The 24,838-nt window shown below is 40.5% G+C and overlaps 1 pseudogene; it reads left to right on the top strand.

Moving 5' to 3' along the window:
- Positions 1-18,283: 18,283 nt before the first annotated feature.
- Positions 18,284-18,897, top strand: LOC126490847 (60S ribosomal protein L18-like; annotated as a pseudogene).
- Positions 18,898-24,838: the final 5,941 nt, after the last annotated feature.

The following is a 24,838-nucleotide window of genomic DNA, read 5'->3' as shown; positions in this document are numbered from 1 at the left end:
TGAAAGATCTTGGAACACTCAGACCTAAATGGGAACCCTGTAGAAGAGGAAGCAGAAAGAGTTTCCTTTGCATGTATATTGTAGCTTCCAGTTTAGTGTTTTTATTGGATTCTTGAATGTACAAATGAGTAGATCTCTGTGTCTATATCTATTTCTTGTGCCTTGGGGGGGAGGGAGCTTTTTTCTTTCTTTTTGTTTGTTTTGTCCTATTCCAATGTGTTAGTTTTTGTTTTGTTTTATTATTATCCCTTAGAAGCCTGTTTGTTTTCTAATGAGAGACAGAGAAGGGATGGATGCAGGTATCAGAGAAGGTAGGGAGGATCTAGGAGGAATGTAGAGGGTAGAAACTATAATCAGGATATACTATATGAGAAAACAATCTATTTTCAATAAAAGGAGAAAAACTAAATAAACAGAATCTGACCCTCAGTGACATGTTCTCCACCAAGACCACACCTACCAAGCCTACCCAACTGGACCATAAACTGGATACCAAGTATTCAAATACCCAAGAACATGGGTGACATCTCATTCAAACTACCACATTCCACTTTTTGGTCCCCATAATCTCATGGCCATATCATATTGTGTAGTAAGAGGCCACTTGTTCGTTCCCAGCTGTTCAGCCCCAAAATAACCACACAGAAACTGTATTAATTAAATCACTGCTTGGCCTATTAGCTCTAGCTTCTTATTGGCTAGCTCTTACATCTTAATTTAACCCATTTCTAGTCATCATGTGGCTGTGGCTTACCAGCAGGGTTCCATCCAGTATCTGTCTCTGGAGGAGCTACATGGCTTCTCACTGACTACCTTCTTTCTCCCAGAATTCAGTTTAGTTTTCCCTGCCTAGCTCTGTTCTGCCCTGCTATAGGCCCAAAGCAGTTTCTTTATTAATCAATGGTAATCATAGCATACAGAGAGGAATCCCACATCAAAACATAAAACTCATTTAGCCTGACCTCAAAATTCTCTATCATCTTTCAGTTTCAAAATTCTTTAAAAGATCAAAGTCTCTTCTGAGTCTCAAAGCAAGCGCTACCTATAAACACCTGTAAAATCAAAAACCAAATTACATCCTTCCAACATATAATGCCACAGAATATATATTGCCATTTCAAGGTGAGGAATCTGGACAGTGAGGAAAAGCTGGATGGATCAAAATGAGATCAAAATCCAGCAGAGCAAACTCCAAATCCTGTAGCCCCATATCTAATATCAGGGCTTAGATGTCTCTACTGCAACTAGCTTTGCTGCCTTGGGCTAGTTTTACTCCCCTGTGCAACTCTCCTTGGGAAATAGCCCATGATCCTGGCATCTCCAAAATCTTGGGAGTCTCCCAAGGAATCCAGATTTTATTTACATGGCTTCAAGAAACAGCTTTTCAAAGTCTTCATGCAGACTTCCCCTTCCACATACCTAGCCTCAGAAACTGTAAAGGAAGATTCCCTCTTTACACATGTATCATTCATGACTCTAAAGCCAGAACCATGTGGATGACATGGCCAGGTTCAGATGCCAGCTTGGGATGATCCTTAACCTCCTTTGTTACTAGAATCTTTTTTGTTACTTTTGAGAAGAAGAAATTACTTGGGCCTCTTCCTTTCGTAAGTTTGAAGCTTTGCTAGGTGGGTCTTAACCTGAGGTTACATGTGGTGGTTTGAATGAAAATGGCCCACATAAGCACATATGTTTGAATATTTTATTTCCAGTTAGTGGAACTGTTAGGGAAGAATTAGAAGATATGGCCTTGTTGGAGGAGGTGTGTCACTGGGAGTGGGATTTGAGGTTTCAAAAGCCCATGCCAAGCCTAGAGTCTTGCTCTCTGCCTGTTGCCTGCAGATCAGGAAGTAGAGTTCTCAGCTAAGGCTCCAGCAACATGCCTATCTGCTTCCCACCATGATGATTATGGACTAACTCTCTGAAACTATAAGCAAGCCTCTAATTAGATGTTTTCTTTTGTAATAGTTGCCTCTGTCATGATGTCTTTTCACAGCAATAGAACAATGGCCAAGACAGTACTAGTGCCTTTATTCTAGTGCAGAACTGACATCACCTTAACACCATGATCTCTTTCAGCACAAGACTCAGCAGTAACAATCTTCTGGTGCTTGTTTTCTCTTCAAACTGTACATTTTGTGTTTCTTCACACACCTCTTTCACTATAGACCTGCATAAGCGCAATTACTAGCAACAGTGTAACAGAGTCAATATTAGTCTGCCTCTAAATCCCCTCTTCCAAAGGAATTAATCCATTGTTTTTCAGTTTTGCCTCAGGCAAATCTTTAGGACTAGAGCAAGAAGCATCCATATTCTTTATGAAAATATCACAAGAATGGTTCTTGCTTAATTAATTGCTGGTATTGTTCCCTTCTGAAACCTCTTGGGCTGCCCACAACAATTCATATCACTCTCCACACTTCAGTCTTTCAAGATTTTTCAAAGTTTCCCTTTCAGCTAATTCCAGCTCTGTTAGGACCATTTCAGGCCACCAGGTGGCAACTTTATACAATCTGTTAGGAGACTGAAACCTGCAAACTTAGAGGCAGGGCTCATTTCTCCAGTTCTAACCCTCTCCCGTTCAGGGATCTAATCAGGCCTATTTCTGCCTCCCTCCTGATGAAAACAGAGGCCAGATCTAAGCAGCTCTCCTGTAGCCGCTCCCTTCCCCAGGCAGCCTAACTCGAGTTCCAGACCAGTTTTTGCCTCCTGAAACTTTGACACAGCAGTAAAGTTTACTGGTGCTGGGGCCACTACAGTCAGTGCGGTCCATCCAAAGCTGCCTTTGACTACTCCAGGCCTGCTTCATCTCTTGACTAGGCTAAGCTTTTTTTATTTTGAACTAAGTACAGCTTTTCTATTTTAAAAGTAAAACCAAAACTGTTGTCTACCCTTGGTTCTAATTAGTAAAAGAAAACAATGTTTCGCTAGATTTAATGCAAGTCAAACTAAAAGAACAAATAATTAATTGTTGGGTTGTTTTTTTTTTTTGGTTTTTGGAGACAGAGTTTCTCTGTGTAGCCCCTGTAGCAGCCCTGGCTGCCCTGGAACTCAATACGTAGACCAGGCTGGCCTTGAACTCAAGAGAGACCTCCCGCCTGCTTTCTGCCTCCTGAGTGCTGGGATTAAAGACGTGTAACCAACATCCAGCTGCTTTTTTATATTTTAAGTAAAGGAAGATTTCTATCACCAATATTGAGAAACTGTCACATCATCAGTCAGATAGAATAGTTATATTCAAAATTGAAAATGCCAAGCCTTTTTGGCTACAAGATATGGAAGTTAGAGGAAGTATATGGTAAGAGATACATACTTTAGGCTGGAGGTATGGGGAAGATTCTGGCTTGGGAACAAGTGCAGTACAAGGATCACCCCAGCTCACTTCCACTCAGAATTCAGGTGCCACAAAATACGTGGATTCTGATTTATTTCATGGTGGATCTAAATTCATCCTTCAACCTTTGTTCAAGGATGAGTTTAATAGAACAAGCACAGGCAATTTCCAATCCAACAGAATAGAAACACACACCCTTTTTCAACATACATGTATCTGACCCACAGCAGCCTTCACGAACTCTGTACAAAAAACATACACTTTCTTCCACAGGAAGGGCTCCTGCTTAGGGACACTAACAGGAGGGAAGCGCCTGTGAATGTCATCTGTCAGAAGACGCCACCTGAGAGACACTGAGGTCTCTGAAAATCAACTGGTGCTACTGATTTCCAGATAAATATTTGAACTTTGTCTTTAGTAACAGGCATAATAAGTCTCAGTGCAGCTGTTCGGGACACTGCGACAAGATCTCAAGTTTGAAATCAGAGCGGTGCAAGGCCAGACTGGGCAACTTAGTGAAATGCTATCTGAAAATGAAAATAAAGAGCCAGGCATGTAGCACAGCAGCAGAACATATAATCCCCAGAACTGCAAATAAATACAAATATGCATAAATACACTCATAATAAAATATTGCAGAATCTGGGACAATATCTCAGTCAACACAATGCTTGTTTTGCAAGCATGAGGACAGAAATTCAATCACCAGACCTCACATTAAAAAAAAATTTTTAAAGCCAGGCATGATCATGCACATATATAATTTCAACACTGGAAGGCAGATGTAGAGATCCCTGGGGCTCACTGGCCAGCCAGCCTAGCCTATTTGCCAAGTTCCGGTCAGGTAAAAGACCCTGTCTCCAAAAAGAGATGGACAAGACTTTAGGATCCCTGAGGTTGTCCTCTAGCCTCCACACATATATATGCACAGGAACACACACACACACACACCATATTAACTTTAGGAAATCATGACTCACACAAATCTAGCAATAAAAAATGCAATAGTTGGGTATAATTCTGAATTTTAATCAGTCTCTCTTGGTAACAGACCTAAAGGAAAAGGGCTATATATAGATTTAAAACTTAAAAGTCATGATGTATTTACACAGTTGACTCAGGATGTACTAAAACACATTGCAAAACTAACCTTTATTTAAACATTAAAAAACACAATGCAATACATGTATGCGTGCAATAACAATTACTAGGGGAAAGGGCCATGGATTTGAAGGAGAGCAGGAAATTTTATGCGGGAGGATTTGAAGGGAAGAAAAGGAGAAATGCTGGATGTATATTATAATCTCAAACATAAAAGAAAAAAGAGATGAAGTGCAGCAACTGTGATTGGTTGAACTACAAATATGTAATGTGGCACTAGAGGGTATTTAAAAACAAAAGTTTGCTTCTAAACGCAGAAAAACTGAAGGATAATGATAAAGCATAAAACTTTAAAACCATACCTTAAGACAAAAAGTTACCCAAAAGATATAAGCTTTTTATTTATGTGTTTATTTATTATGTATACGGTGTTCTGTCTGCAAGTATGCCTACAGTCCAGAAGAGGGCACCAGATCTCATTACAGATGGTTGTGAGTCACCATGTGGTTGCTGGGAATTGAACTCAGGACCTCTGGAAGAGCAGTCAGTGCTCTCAACCTCTGAGTCATCTCTCCAACCCAAGATATAAACTTTTTAAAAAATTCATCTATCTAAATTTAAATAAGGCTTGGCATAACTTGGCACTTTTGCCATCCTCCGTGATTGCTACAACTGGAACACAAATAGGGATGATGGGCTTCAGGCTATCTGTTGACCTAAGACTGAATAGATTTCTAGGAATTTCCAGTTCCAGGTGTGACCCCTGCATCTTGGCAACAAAATCTCTCTGCCTGGCACTCCTTCCTGGAAGTGAAGGCTTTGTCCTCCAGTGGACAACACTGACTCCGTTTGCACAAGCAGAATGTAGATCACCGCTGCTTTTCACTGGCTTGCTTGCTTCCATTGTTGCTTACTGGGCTGGGGGTGGAGGACGTTTACTTCCTTGTTTGGCTTTACTGTCATTACTGGCATGGAAGATGTGGAGAACAGTACCTGATAGCAGCCCCTCAAACTTCCTTCTGCCTCGATGAGTCCATGTAAACACACAAGATTAACATCCTCGTGTTTCCATTGATATCAGAGCAGGAGAGAGACCCAGAGAGCTGACCTACACTGTTCTGCATGTCTCAGGCTGTCTCTTTGTGGGGTGATTATGGTGAACCTCATCTTCTACCTGGTTTTGTTGACCTTAGGTCTGTGCAAGAGCAAGTAACACCACCTCCTTAACCACATTGTTGCTAGGTGAGGACAGAAGTTGGGAACTCTATTGGGGATGCTAACCCTTCTGCCATGCCCCATTGTTGCCTCTTTGACACTTCATTACCACTGGGCCAGGATACATGCTCTGCTGCCCCGTTGAAAAGGAAGTGAAGTGCTAACGAGCTCTACTTTGCTCCACTGGTTGTTTCAGAAGGGAGCTTCTTGATGTGTCCAATTGAAACCAGGTGGGGGCAGCACCTTACTACTTAATGCTATCTTATTTTTGTTGGTGAGATGTAAGTTCAATTTCTTGCCAAAATGCACTTATATCGTCTCTGTAGTTGCAGAGTTCTAACTCATATCACTGGTTACTTAGGAGGAGGTGGCAGCTGCACGTTTCACTGGGCCTTACCAGATGTTGAGAAATTGGGACACTGGCTAGTTGCATCTCATGGCTGTTTCATGGGGATACACTCAGTTCCTAATTGGTTCCCACTGAAAACGGTAAGGATAGCAATGTACTGGCTGGACCTGCCCCTCACTGCCCATCTTCTTTATTGTTGCTGAGTGAGAATGAAAGCCCTGATCACTGCTTGGCCCCACTGTCAACCACACAGGTGGGGTAATAAAAAATAACGTCTGTACTGCCTTAAATACACCATTGATTGAAATTCAAGTGTTAATGATTCTGCTACTGTAGACATGGAAGTAGGGATGCTATGGGAAGAGAATATCATATTCAATTATGCCTAGGTCATCTGAAAAGACTATTACTAGAAATAGGGGAATGAAGGGCGCCCTGTGAAAAAGGACAGAGACAGTAACTGAATTAAAATGGGCAAAAAATATTGTAACAGACCCTTCAGAAGAAGAATCTACAAGTGATCAATAAACATATCAAAGTACATTAATCACCTTTAGATATGGAAAAAATCCATAACTAAACCTCAGTATATTCGTGCACATGATTATATAAAGTTAGAAATATGGGAATCATAAATTTTGGCAAGTACGTGGAACAAATTGAATATTGGTGACAGAAACACAAATAGGTTGCCTTTGGAGATCTGATTTGCTATCTAGAAATATTTAACATAAATACTCAATTACTCTACAATTCTAGTGCTGTATATAGTCTCAAAAGAAATAAATCTACCACAAAATATTTATAAGAATTTTATAGAAGCTTTGTTATTAGTAGTTGAAATCTAGAGAAAATTCATCAAAAGGAGAATTAAAACCCTCATTTTGTATATTCATATAATGAAATAAAGCTCATCAATAAATAGGAATCAATGATTATTCAACAAGACAAATATATCTCAGAGATGTTATGCTGAACAAAATGAAGAATACTCAAATTTTATTTATTGCATGATTGCATTCTCAACATAACAGTAATGGCAAACTTTACCTATGATTATTTAATTAATCTCCAGGATAAGTAATAAGTGTGTGTAGAAGCCCGCGGGCCATAGAAAATTCTACATTTGACCTGAATAGTTGTTATACTTGGTGCACACACAAATAAATAATTAAGATTTATGAAGTTTATTTAATTTCATATCTTGATTTAAAACTCTATGTACTAAGAGAAGGTGTGGGGATAAGGGAGGAATTAGAAACATCCTTTCTAAGAAAATGTAGTACTCAGTCCTCATTCAGGTATACCAAATTGGAAAAATATGAGCACAGAATGTGCTCATATTTCAGATACAATGTGTCACTAGCCTAGTTTTCAGGATGCAACTGCAAACATTACAGCTGTTTCTGGATATTTTTCCTGGGGAACATAATTAGCAAACATTTTCCTAAAAAACCTTTTTCTTTCTTTCTTTCTTTCTCTCTCTCTCTCTCTCTCTCTCTCTCTCTCTCTCTCTCTCTTTCTTCCTTTCCTTCCTTCCTTCTTTTCTTTCGTTTTTTTTTTTGAGACAGGGTTTCTCTGTGTAACAGCCCTGACTGTCCTGTAACTCACTCTGTAGACCAGGTTGGCCTTGAACTCACAGAGATCTTCCTGCCCCTGACTCCCAGGGGCTGGGACTCCACATGCGCCACCACACCCTGCTGAAACCTTATTCTTAAGAACTTGTCTTGGAATTTTGACCATGAGATACTGTTCTTGAAAGTAGTGGTTCTGGGGCATTCCCAGAAACTGAACTCTGAAACCATGTGGAACTTTATTGGTGGTGGTGTGGGGTCATGATGGTTGACCAAGAAAGGGGAAGTAGTGAAGAGAAAGCAAGGGTCAGGTGGAGCTTGCTTAAAAGGGACCCTTTGCACATTCAATACAGAGCCCTACATATTAAGTACGGCTGTAGGGTCTTGGGCTGACTAAGTATTTGCCTAAATACCCACAAGCTCATGCGTGGCTGTAAAATTCTGGGGCTGGCTAGGTATTTACCTGAGCTGACAGGTGCATTTTTCCAGGTGATAAGGGGCGGGCCAGCATAATGCCTGAAAGTTAAAACCATGAATATTGGTCCCTAGGGTTGCTGGTGCAGTAAATAATTTAGGGAACTTTCTTCCTGCTATTGTTGTGGATGGACTAGGTTTGTTCAGATGAAATATATGATTGCTAGTTAAAGGTGAGATTTTCACAAGCAACATTTCCAAAACTATACCTTCACCAGCACAGAAATAGACATAACTTCCCGATCTGAGGGTTATACCCTATGTGACAGAAAGACTTCAGGGACATAAGCATAGCAAGCCCTAGATTGTTTTGTTAGTTTTTGTCTTTTAATGCCAGAGATTCTGATTCATGGGTCTACAGTAGTGCCCCAGAAGGTAGGCTTTCAAAATTCTTCCAGTGTACTATGGAGTTTAGGAGCACAGTGTAGTACAGGAGTTGAGGATGTTGCTAAGTGATTATTTACCAACTATGTGCCAAGCCCTGGATTCACCCCCATCAGTGCCCCCTCTCTCATCACATATAAATTACCCAGTCTGAGCTGGGAATAGTGGTGCACACCTTTAGTTCCAGCACTCAGGAGACATAGGCAGGCGGATCTCTGTGAGTTTGAGGCCACTCTGGTCTACATAGTGAGTTCCAGGACACCCAAAGCTACATAGACCCTGTCTGGAAAACAAACGAAAGATAAATTACCCAGCAAAGTAAGGCTTCTTTTTTTATGTATTTGAAAAAGGAACAAGTGCATTTAATAGCACACATAGCAAGAAATAATGGGGAAAATATTTTTCCAGTCCTTGTTAGACGTTTCTTTGAAAGACTCTGCACTATACTTCAATCTTTGCCAATGCTATTTTGATAAATCTCTACATATTTAAAGACTGCTATTAACTCCCATCTCCTGCATTAATCATCCACTAATTCTCTGACAGCAAGTAATGTTTTAATCCCCCTATTTCTCAAAAGTAGTTCAAAAAAAGTATTTCAAAAAAAGTAGTTGTTGGCTTAGTAATACAATGTTTTTAAAACATCCTTTCGCTAGCTATAACCTTTGGTATCTCATCTCAACCACATATTTGAAAGAATAGTGATATTTGGGGCTGGAGAGATGGCTCAGTGGTTAAGAGCATTGCCTGCTCTTCCAAAGGTCCTGAGTTCAATTCCCAGCAACCACATGGTGGCTCACAACCATCTGTAAGGAGGTCTGGCGCCCTCTTCTGGCCTTCAGGCATACAGACAGAATATTGTATACATAATAAATAAATATTTAAAAAAAAAGAATAGTGATATTTGCATTTCTAGCATATTCCATTTGATTTATCCTGATTTCCCATTTTCTTCACTTAGAGAACACCTAACTCAGAGTCACAGATTCATCCAATGTCCCTTGAGGTTCAACAACCTTGTTTTATATGTAAGGAAACTAATTTCATCCCAGTGGTAATACTTAGGCTGCACCTTTCTTGAGGTACTAGTGGGAAGCATGAAGGACCGAGCAGTGTTGTTAATGTAGAATTAAGGATAGTGGGTGATTAAAAAAAAAGATGTGCTCACAAAATTTGTAGGAAAAAAATGAACTTAGAATTTATGTTAAGTAAAGTCACAAAATCTCAGAAAAAAAAACTCTCATGCTCTTCCTCAAATTCAGAATCTATCCAATAATATATATAACAAAAGTACATATGAGTACCTTATAAAGAAAAAACAAGAAAGGCTAAATATTATGAAATAAGGAGACACTGGGTGCAGGTAATAGACAGGAGTTATGAAGGGGACTTAGAGCTTATTGTTTTTCTAGTTCTAAATCCGCCATGGGTTTTTTTTGTTTTGGTGGTGAATATGTGCATAAAATATATTTTAACAGTGAAAGTATAAAATCCAATATGAAGCTTCACAACTTCTGCTTGAAATGGTTGTTCCAACTGTACAGATGTTTGTGGAGTTCTTGCATCTGGCTCGTTTCAGTGTGTAGCTTTTTATTTGCAATATTTTCATAATAAAATTTAAATACACGCACGCACACACACCTACACACGCATACACACTTTTTAAAAGGATGCTCAAAGTAATAAAGGTGAGGGGAAAAAATAAACCGAATTCTGCATTAGACTATCACTTCCTTCTCCTTCCCACCGCAAGCAACTGATAGGTGAGTCTCTGATTACTAACGAAACAAGGCAAGAAATGTGCAGCATGAAGTTTTCTGTTACCATTTAGAACTGTTTAGCTAGCATATGGTCACTGGGGTTATTGTATTTCTTCTTTGTTTCCTTTTCTCTAAGCTTTTTGATCTTGGGAGGTAAATAGTCTTTATGGGTTTGCTTTGCTTTTAATAAGAAATCCTGAAGTTTCACTTGAAATCTAATGTTATCTCTCAATTTTAATGCTATTTGCACACATTTTAAAGCAAGGAAACTACTCGGGGAAAATTTTAAAATCCACTTACACAGACGTACTTGATCAGTTTCAAGTCTCTCCTCAGTAAAGCACAGCCAGGGAATTGTGAGGAGTCTGGCCAACAACAGATAACAGCATTGCTGTTTTGTATCCCAGCTCTTTTTCTCACTGATCTAAGAAGCCCAGCAACCCATCCTCCATCCTTTCAGTGTTCTTCAGATAAGAAGAGAATCCTCTTCTCCTGGAAAGATGAGACCTTCCTCAATTATATATAACCGGAGGCCAGACTCAACTTGATGGGAGAAAGGAACTGGTAAGATTTATTCCAGTGTAACCAATGGGTCATAAACACCTCCCTTCTAAGAGTTCCCCCCCCCCTAAAAACAATAAAGACTAGGATAGCCCTTTTATTTGCTGTGAAAATCCTCACCTTTCCTTGCAATATAACCCTTGAAGAAAGGAGGGCTGGGGAGGAACCCTGCTGCATATCAAAGCCCTGTGAATTGTTAAAAGGGTCTGCTGCTCCAATATGACAGATAAGACCTCCAAACCCTAGACAAAGTAGGAAGCTCTTTTCTTAGACCTCAAAATTCCTAGACAGAAAGAAAGGCATCAGCATTCAAAAAAGTTAGTCTTGGGCTGCTCTCTTGGATCTCTTTCGTGGACATGGGTAAGAGTGTCACCTTCAGATTGATTATATGAGGAAATAAGAGGGGCAGGGTAATGAAGTGACATCCCAGTGGAGAGTGTACCTTCTCCCACCAGGAGGGCCACATGATGATCAACAAGTCTTCTTACATCAACTCCTGGAAAATGCAATGGAGAACACCATTTTGCAGATCATGAAGTTGAAGTACTTAATAGAGGTGACCTGCTGCTGGACAGTAAAAAATTTAAAACGCCAGGTTCTCCTAAATCTGAAACAACAGACCTGAGTCCTGTCTCTGGGAAACCCGCACTGGAGGGCTCAATCTTCCAAGACACTCCCAGCTCAATATTGTCCCAAATCTTCTCGGAACTGAGGAAGGATCTCACAGACTCTTGGAATTAGGCAATGCCTTAAAATCACTCTATCTTGAAAGCTAAACTGCAGTTGCTACTAATAAACCTTGGAGTTTATTAGTATTGCTTTGTATTGATTTGAGAGTGTGATTTGTACATAAAAAAAAACAAGCAATCAACAGAATGAGGAGAATGCCTGGGCATAAAGTCATTATATAAAGAACAGAAACAATTCTATAGAAAAATCTGTGGTTTTGTAAGTGGTAAAAGAACCAATGACACACAAGCCAGGCAGAGTGGCGCATGCTTTTAATCCCAGCAGAGGCTGGCAGAGCTCTGTAAATTCAAGGCCATCCTGGTCTACATCGAGAGTTCCAGGACAGCCAGGGCTACATGCCAGGACTAATCAGAGAAACTCTAGCTTGAAAAACTTTTTTTTAAAATATTTGTTTATTTATTATGTATACAATATTCTGTCTGTATGTATGCCTGCAAGCCAGAAGAGGGCACCAGACCTCATTACAGATGGTTGTGAGCCACCATGTGGTTGCTAGGAATTGAACTCAGGACCCCTGGAAGAGCAGTCAGTGCTCTTAACCTCTGAGCCATCTCTTCAGCCCCCTTGAAAAACTTTTTTAAAAAGACACATAAATGAATATGTGAGAACAACTATATGAGAAGTACTTTACATCATTTTTCATGAGGAAGATAAAAGTGATAACCACAATGAAATATGACCTCACTTCTGGTAGGAGGCCTACTATCAAAAAGACAAAAGAGAACAAATAAGCCAAGAATGAAGAAAAAAGAGAATCTTTACATACTGTTCATGTGAATGTAAGCACAACCATTATGAAAACACTATTGAAGTTCCTTCCACAAAGAATAAAACAAAACTACCATATTCAAAGGACACAAAATCAGTATGTTAAAGAAACACTTGCATTTCTATGTATACCTAAAAATTTTTCTTTTATATGTAACTACTCAATACATATCAAGTTTGCATATTTGTAACTTTCAGTGTGATATTTCAACACAGAAACATAATCTGCTGTGATCAAACCCAGCCATTCTTTCCTCATCTTCTTCTCTTCATATTTTCCATCAAAGAGCACTAGTCTACATTTGGGCTGACATTTTGGCTTTTACATATGAGAGAAAACATCTAATACTTGTCTGTCTATGCTAATCATATTTCAGATGATGAAGTGCCACTTATTCTAAACATTTTTCTGCAAAAAATCAAGGATTCCAACTTTGATTATGGCTGAATAATAATCACATAAATATATATAGTACATTTTATTCATTAATCCACTGATGAACACACAAGTTGAATACATATATTAGCTATTATGAATTGCAATAAACTTGAATGTATCTATCATTTTGACATACCGATTTCATTGCTTTTGCATAGGTATCCAGAGATGGGATAGCTGGATCATATCATAGATATTTTTGAATTTTAGAGGAACTTCCATAATAGTTTCTATAATAACTATAATTTGTGTTCCTACCAAAAGTGTATAAATTCTTTTTTATATCTTCAGTGTGTTTTGTTGTTTTGTTTTTCATTGTTAGTTCCTATCACAGCAGCCAACCAACCTTGGCAGAGGCAGTAATATCATCACCTGCTACCAGGTGCCTTTCCACCATCAGTTATGCGACATGTGCAACCCTTAAAAGTTCTCCACCATCACAATTCTGACTTGCTCCTGTTCCTCTTGTTTTCCTATCTGTCTTTCTCATATCCCCACTCCAAGACGACCTTAGCACTTTCACTCTCCTCCTCCCCCAGTAAGCCCTTGCATAAACTCTTGCAAGTCACATGTTCTCCTTGGGGCACACCTTGGCAGATCCACCGAAGGTACCCCACTTTGCCACTTTTTTATAACTTTGGCTTATACTTTGTTGTTTTAATTTTTTCCTTTCAAGACATATATATATGTACATACACACACACACACACACACACACACACACACACACACACACATATATNATATATTGGTGTTTTACCTGCATACATGTCTTAGGGTGTCAGATCCCCTGAAACTGGAGTCATGGACAGTTGTGAGCTACCTACCATGTGGGGCTGGGAATTGAACCCCTGGTCCTCTAGAAGAGTAGCCAGTGCTCTTAACTCCTGAGTCATCTCCCAGTCCCTTCCTTACACTTTTAACTGGGCAGCATGTTCTCTAATTGTAGTTTTAATTTAAATTTCCTCAGTACTAATAATATTGAGCATTCCTTTCTTTAAAAAAGTTATTGTTGTTGTGTGCATGTCTGTGTGAGCATGTGCCACATGAGTGTGGATGCTGGAGTTAAAAACAGTTGTAAACCTTCCAACACAGATGCTGGGAACTTAACTTGTACAGTACACACTCTTTTTAAGAATTAATTTTTGAAAATGATGTGTATGTGTGTGTATGGGTATGTATATGTGACTGCAGGTGTCGATGGAGACGTTGGATCCCTGGAGAGGGAATTACAGGAAGTCAGAAAGTTGCCACTGCCCAATGTGGGGGTGGGGAACCAAACCCAAGTCCACTCTCTCTAAGAGCAGAAAGTGCTCTTAACCACTGAGCCATTTCTCTAGCCTCACAGATATATTTGGTTTGGTTTTCTTTTGGTTTTTTATTTGTTTGTTTGGGGGTTTTTTTGGGGGGAGTGGTTTTTCAAGACAGGGTTTCTTTGTGTAACAAACAACTCTGGCTGTCATGGAACTCGCTATGTATGTAGACCAGGCTGGCCTTGAACTCACAGAGATGCCCCTGCTTGTGCCTCCTAAGTGCTTGAGTTAAGGGCATGCGCCACCACTACCTGGTGATGTATTTGTGATAAAGAACGTTCACTACAAAGCTCCAGCTAGCCTTCCTTAAATAGTGAGAACTTTGACTATTTCCTAGGTAATGCAGTAAGCTTTGACGAATGCTGGAAAAATAATCAATACTCTAGTTTGAACCTGTCAAATAGAAACAATTTTCTACTTGCCAGGCTTTCCATCAACTTAAGCCTTCAACTGAATGGATGAATTCAATCCATGCTACAGAAGGAAAAACACTCAGGATAACATTCTAAATTTTTGTATGGATGGATAGTGTTTTTTCCTCTGAGTATAAGCAAGATGCTATGGTAATGGTAATGGAGCTATTGACACATTCAGCAAGCTGCTTCCCAAGCTGCAGGTGATCTTGGAAGCCGCTGCATATCTTTGAAATCAAAGATGAATTCCAGCTAGAGCTCCACAATGGAGGACGGCTGCATACTTCGCAATGAAGTAATATATGTTAACACACTTAAATTCAAAGATAAAGAGCCAATACTGTTTTGGGGTTGCTCAAGACAAGATTTCTCTGTATAGCCCTGGTCGTCCTGGAGTTCTCTCTGTAAACCAGGGTGAACTCGAACTCAGAGATTCACCTGTCTCTGCCTCCTGAGAGCTGGGTTTGTGCTACACCACTGCCCGGCTAGTCAATACCTCTTATGTTTCAAGACAAAGGGAATAAAAGATTAAAACAAAGATGATAGACAAATAGATGTTAGAAATACAGATAAACAAAACAAGGAGAAATGTGTGTGTGTGTGTTGGTGAGTATGAATGGGGAAAATTTATTTATTTGACCTTAAAATGAACCTGCTGCTAGATAATTCTCAAAAGAAGAAAAACAATTAGCTAATAAATATTTGAAAACTGTTCAACATCCTTGGTCATCAGGAAATTGTAAATTAAAGCTGCTTTGAGATGCCATCAGACTACAGTCAAGAAAACAAATGGCATGGCCTGAGGATGTGCCCTGGTGGCAAAAGATTTGCCTAGCATGTGTGAGATCCTGAGTGAGATCCTTGGTACTGCAAAGATAGATAGATAGATAGATAGATAGATAGATAGATAGATAGATAGATAGATAGAGAGATAGAGAGATAGAGAGAGAGAGAGATAGAGAGAGAGATAGAAAACAGAAGCTTCTCCTATCTGGTCCTTTGTCTTCCACTCTCTTTTCTTCTGATTTATTAATTTACTATGTATAAAGTGTTCTGCCTGCAGGCCAGAAGAGGGCACCAGATCTCATTTTACAGATGCTTGTGACCCACCATGCGGGTGCTGGAACTGAACTCAGGACCTCTGGAAGAGTAGCCAGTGCTCTTAACCTCTGAGCCATCTCTCCAGCCCCATCTTCCACTCTTAACTGCTTTATTCCTAAAGGCTTTCTAATATAAGGAAGTTTCTCCCACTTAAAAGGAAGGTGAAGAAGGAGGAAGAAGAAAAGAAATGACAACAAAAATGTCAGACGTGGAGGGAAAGGATTCCTTACCCACTGTTGGTAGGAATATAAACTGCTGAGACTAAGGAGAGGCGGGGGTGTGGTAGGTATGGGGGGGGGGTAAATAAGAGCAAAGTATAATAACATATGTATAATAATGCCATAACAAAATTTTCTCTCTTTTTTTTTTTTTGTTTTGTTTTCTAGACAGGGTTTCTCTGGGTAGCCCTAGCTGTCCTGGAACTCACATTGTAGCCCAGGCTGGTTTCAAACTTACATAGATCTTCCTGTCTCTGCCTTCCAAATGCTGGGATTAAAGGCATGGACCACCACTGCCCGGCTTGTAAAATTAATTTTTATTATGTGTGTTTGCTTTAAAAATGGAAAAGCAATCTTCTGGGGAAAGGGAGCAACACAAATAACTTGTTTTTTTCAGACCTGTCTTAATGACCCAGCCTCAAACTTTTTTCTGATTTTAGATGCTAGGCAGAGAAATTGAAACAGAAAATGCACTAGAGTCATTATAGTTTTAGTCCATGGAAAGTGAAGATTGCCTATTAACGTGATGGTAACAGCCACTGGTAAAATTTATTGAAACAATTCTACTTCCCAGTAAGTGGAATTTTACTTTTCTTTTATATTAAGAGGGGATGTACATTTAGCTGGGAAAAGGCCATTTCTAGGCTTGGATATTAATAGCAACAATGAGGGTTTTGCTCTTCTGGTCTTTGTATTTCTTTTTCTTTAATATTTTCTTTACTTTTACTTTATGTGTTTGGGTATTTTGCCTACATGTACATTTTTGTGCAATAGGTGTTTCTGATACTTTAGAGGCCAGAAGAGGGCACCAGATCTCATGAAACTAGAGTTACAAAGACTTGTGAACTGACATGCAGGTGCAGGGAATTGAACCCCAAGACCTCTAAAACATCAGCCAGTGCTCTTAAATACTAAGCCATCTTGTGCTGGAGAGATGGCTCAGTGGTTAAGAGTACTGCCTGCTCTTCCAAAGGTCCTGAGTGGCTTACAACCATCTGTAATGAGATCTGGTGCCCTCTTCTGGTCTGCAGACACATACACAAACAGAATATTGTATACATAATAAATAAATATTTTTTAAAAAAAACACTAAGCCATCTCTCCAGTCCCGATCTTTGTCTTAAGATTCATTTTATTAAACGGTCGGAGCACTGGCTGAGAGGATGGGAGCGCCGCCTACAGAGCCCGAGGTTGCCGGTTCGAGTCCCAGGTAAGTCTGTACTGTGTGAATGTGTCTGTGTATGAATGTCTCTGTGTCTGTGCTGACTGTGTGCGTGACATGTGCATGCATAATTAATCGGAAAAAAGATTCATTTTATTTATGTATGGGTATGATGTGCCTGTGTGAATGTATGCTCACATGTGTGCAGGTGTGTATGTCTATGCATGGGCAGAGATTATAAGAGGGCATTGGACCTGGCTTTATAGGTGTTTACAGAATGTCAGACTTGTTACACAAACTCCAGTCCTCATGATTGACCAGGAAGTGCTCCTAAACCCATAACCCTCTCTCCAGCTCCCTTCATGTATTTGTTCTTACAACTCATCATTATATTTCATCATATAAAGATTTAAATAGTAAACATGAGCTAGGTAGCCTAATAAAATCTGCATATAGTTAACATCTGCCTAGTTTTACTGGGTTAGTTGTTAATGGAATTCCCTGTTGACGCTGGTATTTCTAAAATTTACTAACATGATTCTATCTATGTAGACAAGTCCTTTACATGTGTAACACATGCACTGTTTTCTGTCTTCTCAGATGTACTATATATATATGACTCTTAGAGTACATAAAAATAAACACATACTTTCCCTCCAGTTATAGCTTTATGGTTTTGCACACACACCCACACAACACAACAGAACACACATGTGGGCCTATCTTTTTTGTTTTTCTTTTTTTAATTTGTTTATTTTTATTTTACGTGCATTGGTGTTTTGCCTGCATGTATGTCTGTATGAAGGCATCAGAAACTGGTGCTATAAATGGTTGTGAGCTGCCATGTGGATGCTGGAAATTGAACCTAGGTCCCCTAAAAGAGCACCCAGTGCTCTTAACCACTGAACCATCACTCCAGCCTTTTGCTTGTTTGTTTGTTTTTTCAAGACAGGATTTCTCTGTGTAACAGCGCTGGCTGTCCTGGAACTCACTCTGTAGACCAGGCTGTACTCAAACTCACAGAGATCCACTCTTCCTTGACCTCCGAAATGCTGGGGTTAAAGGCATGCACCATCACCACCCAGCTGAGAACATATCTTCTACAGAAGATTGCCGGCTGTGAATCAAGTTATTCTACTAGGTAAACATAGGAGGAAAGCAGAATTCATTTCTTCCATGTGTCAATGATTCAGAACCGTCTTTCCCTGTGGTAATAAAGTCCCGACCAAGTGTTCAATTTTGTTTATTCTCACAACTATTTGTTTGTTAAATGGTGGAAAAAAAAAAAAACCAGATAGTACTCTCCTACTTAAAGTCTTTAAAAACCGTAGTCCAGCTTTCCGGACCAGGCCGTGCAGGAGGCGCCATCATGGGTGTTGGCATCCGCCACAACAAGGACCGAAAGGTTCGGCGCAAGGAGCACAAGAGCCAGGACATCTACCTACGGCTGCTGGTCAAGCTGTACAGGTTTCTGGCCAGGCGAACCAACTCCACCTTCAATCAGGTTATGCTGAAAAGGTTATTCATGAGTCGCATCAATCGGCCACCTCTGTCCCTATCCAGGATGATCCAAAAGATGAAGCTTCCTGGCCGAGCAAACAAGACAGCTGTGGTTGTGGGGACGGTCACAGATGACGTGAGGATTCTCCATGTGCCCAAACTGAAGGTGTGTGCGCTGCGGGTGAGCAGCCGGGCCAGAAGTCGCATCCTCAAGGCTGGGGGTAAGATCCTCACCTTTGACCAGCTGGCCTTGGAGTCTGCCAAGGGCCGTGGCACTGCGCTCCTGTCTGGACCTCGGAAGGGCCGAGAGGTGTACCGGCATTTTGGCAAGGCCCCAGGAAACCCACACAGGAAACCCATACCAAACCCTATGTCCGCTCCAAGGGCCGGAAGTTTGAACTTGCCAGAGGCAGAAGGGCCAGCCGCGGCTACAAAAACTAACCCTGGATCTTACTGTTATTAAAAAGCTTTGGATGTTGAAAAAAAACCCGTAGTCCAAAATTGAGGATCATAATTGGTTCCTTTTCAAGGTCAAGTTCTACTTCATCCAAATATTTATAGTCTGACATTATTTCCAGAACCCCAAACTTTGACGTCAGTGGCAAGCATTCAGGTAGTGATCATATGGCATTTTGTGAGCTCTTTTTGGTCTGTAATTTCCATAATTAAGTTATGAAGATAAGTCAGGTAAGATTCAAACAAACCATACTGAAGAGTCAGCTCTTGTTGCTTTTGCAGAATGCTGGGATTTGGTTTCCAGCATGCACATAGTCCACAGCTTCCTATAACTCTAGTCCCAGGATAATTAATGCCCTCTTCTGATCTCCTTAGGCACCAGGCACATATGTTATACACATACATATATGCAGGCAAAAACCTTAAACACATAAAGCAAAAGGAATATAGTGTTCTGCCTGCACACCAGAAGAGGGCACCAGATCCTATTACAGGATGACTGTGAGCCACTATGCGGTTGCTGGGGATTGAACTCAGGACCTCTGGAAGAAGAATTAGCACTCTTAACCACTGAGCCATCTCTCCAGCCCTTCTGAGCCATCTCTCCAGCCCTTCTGAGCCATCTCTCCAGCCCATAAATCTTTTTTTTTAATGATTCAAACTGGATTACTATTCCAGATTTTTTAATTAAGCCATTTTCAGAAAAATGATAATGATGAATTGCTAATTGCCATTGCAATTTCTAGGATCAGGACCTAGGGGGATATTTTTCTTTTTATGAAATAATCTGCTATTTTTAAACTATCTTCTAGTATACAAAAAAATGTTTATACTACAGTATCAGTTGTTTTTAGGAAGGATTTGTGCAAACATCAAGAAATACCACACAGGCTGCAGCTAAAATTACCACCGAGCAGGCTCTTGAAAGTCCACATAGCATTCTACTGCCAAACCTCGGCTTTCTTTGGATTTATGTAGAGATTGCCAACAAGCTTGCCCTCATCTTTAAACAATTCTGCTTAGATTTGTTTCTTTTTCTCCACACTGATAAGAATTACCACACAGTTCCTCCAGTTACCACAGTTTGCTTAGCTCCTGGGGCAAGCACTCTGGGAATGAAAGTGTCCCTGTCTCCTGAGTCTTTTCATACAGTCAGGAGACTACCCTGATTTTTTTTTTAGGACATTAAGACTGTGCCATCCACATGCCTATACATCTTTATCTTCATAGGTCTTTAACCTCTCTGAATTGCCAGCCAGTCAAGCAGACAAAAGCCCTAAAAGTCACGTGCTCTGGACCTCCTAGAGGGTAAGCCAGTCTCAGCTACTCCTGTTCCGGTCACTTTCCAGTTCTGTCCACTGCCCAACTCAACAAGACAATTCCCCCATTGCAAATTAGGCCCATTCTTTGGTGAATTCTATTGAAAACAACTTCTAAGTCCATGTGACAGACCTCATCTGTCTTCAGCAACAAACAGAAGCTGGCGACTTCCACAATCCATCTACAGAAGCTCCATAATTCTGCAGGAGCATTTCAGTGTCAATCAACATCCACAAAAGCAATACCATTGAAGAGGCCTCTCTCCTTCACTAAGGCATGATGTTGACAGATTGTTAGAACAGTCATAAATGCCCAGTAAGAGAAAATCTCTGCTCTCGGTGGAGATGTAAAATCCCTCCTAGCCAAGTGGACACTCCTGGAAAGGCAGGCTTACCTTAAGGCATACTAAAGAAACAGGCTAAATAATTTTCCCTTTAATGAAATACTGTACTTTTCCTTCCCAGAATTTCCATCCCATTCCCTCAGAGTAATAACCCCTATGGGCCACCATGACATTCCACTGGCTCCTGCAACCTTTAGGCACAATCATCTCTGTTTTTCTTTTTCTTTTCTTTTTTTTTTTTTTTTTTTTTTTGTTTTGGGGGTGGGGATTGAGATGCTGGCAAAAACATGAGTATGCTTTTTCTGACACCTTGTGCCTCCTTATTTTTTCTCGAAAGCTCCCCTGCCCAGCATGTGTCTGACCTCCATACCTACTTAATCCAACACCGCTTTTCTCCTCCATCTTCCTTCTCGAGCAGCTGTGGCGGAGGGTTTACAGCTTGATCGCCATGGGGATTTTTTCCCTTTTAACTGTAATGAAGTAGTCCTTGGGCTTCCATTTGAGTCTATTCTTATAAATGCTTTTTCTAAGTGGAGACTAAGAACCCCAAGAGAGGACCCTAATTTCCTCTATAATATCGCCCTATGTAATCTGCACGTCTTTAAAACCAAAAATGGAGGTTTTCATAACAAAGCATTGCCTTCCTGAATAATGTAGATAAAACTACCTGCAATTCTTTCCATACTTTCCAGAACTCATGAAGCACTGTACCTTTGTGAGTTGTAATGACTCTGAGAACTCCCCACAATCATTCACTGACACTTTGTGAAGGTTTCTTGACAGGAGCCCGTGGAGGTGCTGGCTCTCGTACACACGTGTTTGTACCCTTGAAGCTTCTAATAATAAAAGAAAAAAGTGCAAGCCAGTGTATGTCACAACTGGTACCTGCAGGCCCCATCTTGGAAGACTAAAGCAAACAGTGAAGAGAGCCTCCAAGACTGGTAATCAGCCTTGAGAACGTGAGAAGAGAAGCTCCCACTGGCAACTGCAGAGAGCCCTAATGAAACGTCTACAGAAAGACAGAATGCCTCATTTTGCTTATGTGAAACTGGACTCTCGAAGCTAAATAATCTTCAGAAGCATAGCCCCTCTCTGTCTCCCTCCCTCAGGCCCTCCACAGATGCCAGCACCTATTGAGAATTTCACAAGCAGATGGTGACTTCTTGTGTTTCAGCCAAATGTTTCTTGCCACATTTCCAAGTACACTGTCGTTGGAAAAAGACAACACTCCAGCTGCTACCATACGTACGACATAGTTACCAGGTTTTCAGGGGGAAAGCGAAGTTGGTGGATGTGCAGGGCTCGCCCAGAGGTGCTGGTGGAAAGCTGTGAGCACTGCAGCAAGCACTGCGGCCAGCAGACAAGCAGACATTACAGCCTGTCCGCAGTGCTCCGCATTGGTTGCCCTGACAACCTCACCTGAGGGGGGGGGGGGGCGGAGAGCAGGGGACTCAGTAACAAGACCTAGAGCGCTGCAACCAAGCCTGAAATCAATCGATTACAAGGCAGAGGCCAGCGCACAGGCCAGTACTGACATAAAGAGCTCTTTCAATCCATGGATACATGTTACTATCCTGTTTACTTACGTGTGTAATTTAGATTGATTTAAGCATTATTTTGTAGATTCGGGGATTACTTTTCGTGTGTGTGTGTGTGTGTGTGTGTGTGTGTGTGTGTGTGTGTGTGTGTGTAGCCAGCCTTAAAGGAAAATTTGAAGTTTCTCTAAAGAGAAAAAATTGCTCCTGTGGACTCTAGTAATAGCTTCAGAATTCTTTTACTGATTTTGGTGCTGTTTTCAAAGCTGGTTCTGGTTTTTCTGGACTTTACTGATCTCAGTGCTAAAAGAACGAATAGCACAAATTCTAATTGGTATTAATAATAAAAACTCAGAGTCGGATATAGGGGTTAATGCTGGAAGATCAGAGAAGCAGAGCCTGAGGGCCAGGACGGGTCTCCTGTTCTTGGGGGAGGGCATCTTTTCCCCACCCAAGCTGCTACAAGATAGAAGAGTAATGGGGACAGTTCTCCCATGTTCACAATGCTGGGACTGGCTCACCCACACCTCCACCAACAGGGTTGGCTCTATTGTGTCGCCCAAGTGAGGTGCAGGGCCTGCTCTCCCGAGTGCTGCAACTAGTGAAGAGTTGTCAAAGTAATCTTAAAGATAAAGTATCGTGTTTGTATTTTTAAAATGATAGTAGCCAAAAAGCACACCATTGGTGTGTAAATAGATGCACAGGTCAATGGAATGGGATAATGAGCCTCTGCATTTATAATCAACTGATGCTTAGCTAAAGTTTCAACGTGGCGTCAATTCACATGCAGTAGACAAAAACCTGACCCCTTCTCTCCATACTGGAATCAAAATAAATGAATAGAATATCTTAATGTAAGATCTGAAACTACCAGAGGAAACCATGGAGGGTCAAAATCTTTGGCATATGCAATGGGATGGCCTCCTGAATGGGACTCCAAAGCATAGAACACAGAGCAAAACAAATTGCAAATAAGATCCTATGAAATAATCAAGTGCAGTGCTATGAAGAGACTACTGTCACAATGGAGAAAGTCTACGCACGCTATACAACAGGCAGAGAATTAATATGCAAAGCATATGAAGATTATTTTTGATGGACTAACACAAATCAAGCAATAAAATTTACATTGGACAAATCATCGAAAGAAGAGATACAAGTAACCAATAAACACATGAAAATTTGTAGAAGTGAACCAAAGCTATAATGAGATTCCATCTTACCACAGTTAAAATAGCAATTATTAATTTTTCTTAAATTGTTTTTGAGACAGGTTCTCAGGTAGGTAGTTCAGGTTGGTCTTGAAACTGCTATGTGACCAAGGATAAGTTAGAGCTTCTAATTCTCCTACCTCAATACCTCCCAAGTACTGGAATTATAGATCCATGCCTCTGGCCTCAACTTTGTACGGTTACTCTTTGTGGAGTTTAGAGGAAGGTGTTTATTCATTTGTTTTTCAAATCAGGCTCTTGACATATAACCCAAGTTGGACTGGAATTTATAAAATTTCCCAGATTGGCTTCAAATTTACAATCCTCCTGGCTCAGATTCCCTATTGCTGGGATTACAGGTGTACAATCAAACATATTTTCATGAAAACAATAGATGCTAGCAAGAAAACTTCCATGCATTTCTGACAGAAATGTAAACTAATATGCCCAGTACAGAAATTTTTATCTCAAAGTTTCCTAAAGAAACTAAAATAGATATATCATATGATCTAACTGTTGTGGTTTAGAAAAAATGGCGAGCATGAGAAAGATGCCATGCAACAGAGTTTATGTGGAGGGGGTTTTATTAAGGGAAAAAGGAATGTAAAAAGAGAAAAGGGGAGGGGGAGATAGGCCTCTAGGGACAGGAGCAGCAGAAGAGAAGAGAGAGGCAGAGAGAGAAGGAGAAACAGATAGAGACAGAGCGATGGGAGGTTGGTAGGGCCCTTTTAAAAGGGAGCATAGCGAATGTGCACAGGACATAACCTATCAGAATCCTAAGGGTAGGCCAGTACAGATGTCTGAATACTAACACTAGCTATATCATTTTGAGTATTGTGGTAGTTTGAATGTAATTGGCCCCCATAATCGCATAATCTCATAGAGAATGACACTATTAGGAAGTGTGGCTTTGTTGGAGTGGGTATGACCTTGGTGGAGGAAGTGTGTCACTGTGGGAGTGGGCTTTGAGGTTTCATATACTCTGGATATCACCCGGTGTGAAAGTTGATTTCCTGTTGCCTGCAAGATGTAGCACTCTCAACTCCCACAGTCCACATCTGCCTGCATGCTGTCGTGTTCCCCACCATGATGATAATGGACTGAAACTCTACAACTGCACAAGTCCCCTCAATTAAATGTTTTCTTTTTAAGAGTTGCCATGGTCATAGTGTCTCTTCACAGGAATAAAAACCTAACTAAGAAATCGCAACCCAAGGAATCCAACAATGCCAACACTGACTACAATAACTCAGGCATCTAGTGAACCTTCACCAGCACAACTCAAAGAAGGGACACACACACAAACTCTACTACCAAAAAAACAATAAGAATAACCGGAGTAAACAACAATTGGTCATTAATATCACTTAATATTAATGGTCTCAATTCACCTATAAAAAGGCACAGGCTAAGAGATTGGATACGAAAACAGGATCCAACATTCTGCTGTTTGCAAGAAACACATCTCAACCACAAAGACAGGCATCTACTCAGAGTAAAAGGTTGGGAAAAGGTCTTTCAAGCAAATGGTCCTAAGAAAAAAGCAGGTGTGGCCGT

Source organism: Alexandromys fortis, unplaced genomic scaffold (assembly GCF_014885135.2).
Source record: "Alexandromys fortis isolate MF-2015 unplaced genomic scaffold, M_Fortis_MF-2015_v1.1 scaffold_246, whole genome shotgun sequence".
In the NCBI taxonomy this organism is placed as follows: Eukaryota; Metazoa; Chordata; class Mammalia; order Rodentia; family Cricetidae; genus Alexandromys; species Alexandromys fortis.
Note: the sequence above shows the minus strand (reverse complement) of the source record. Positions and strands in the feature narration are given on the sequence as shown.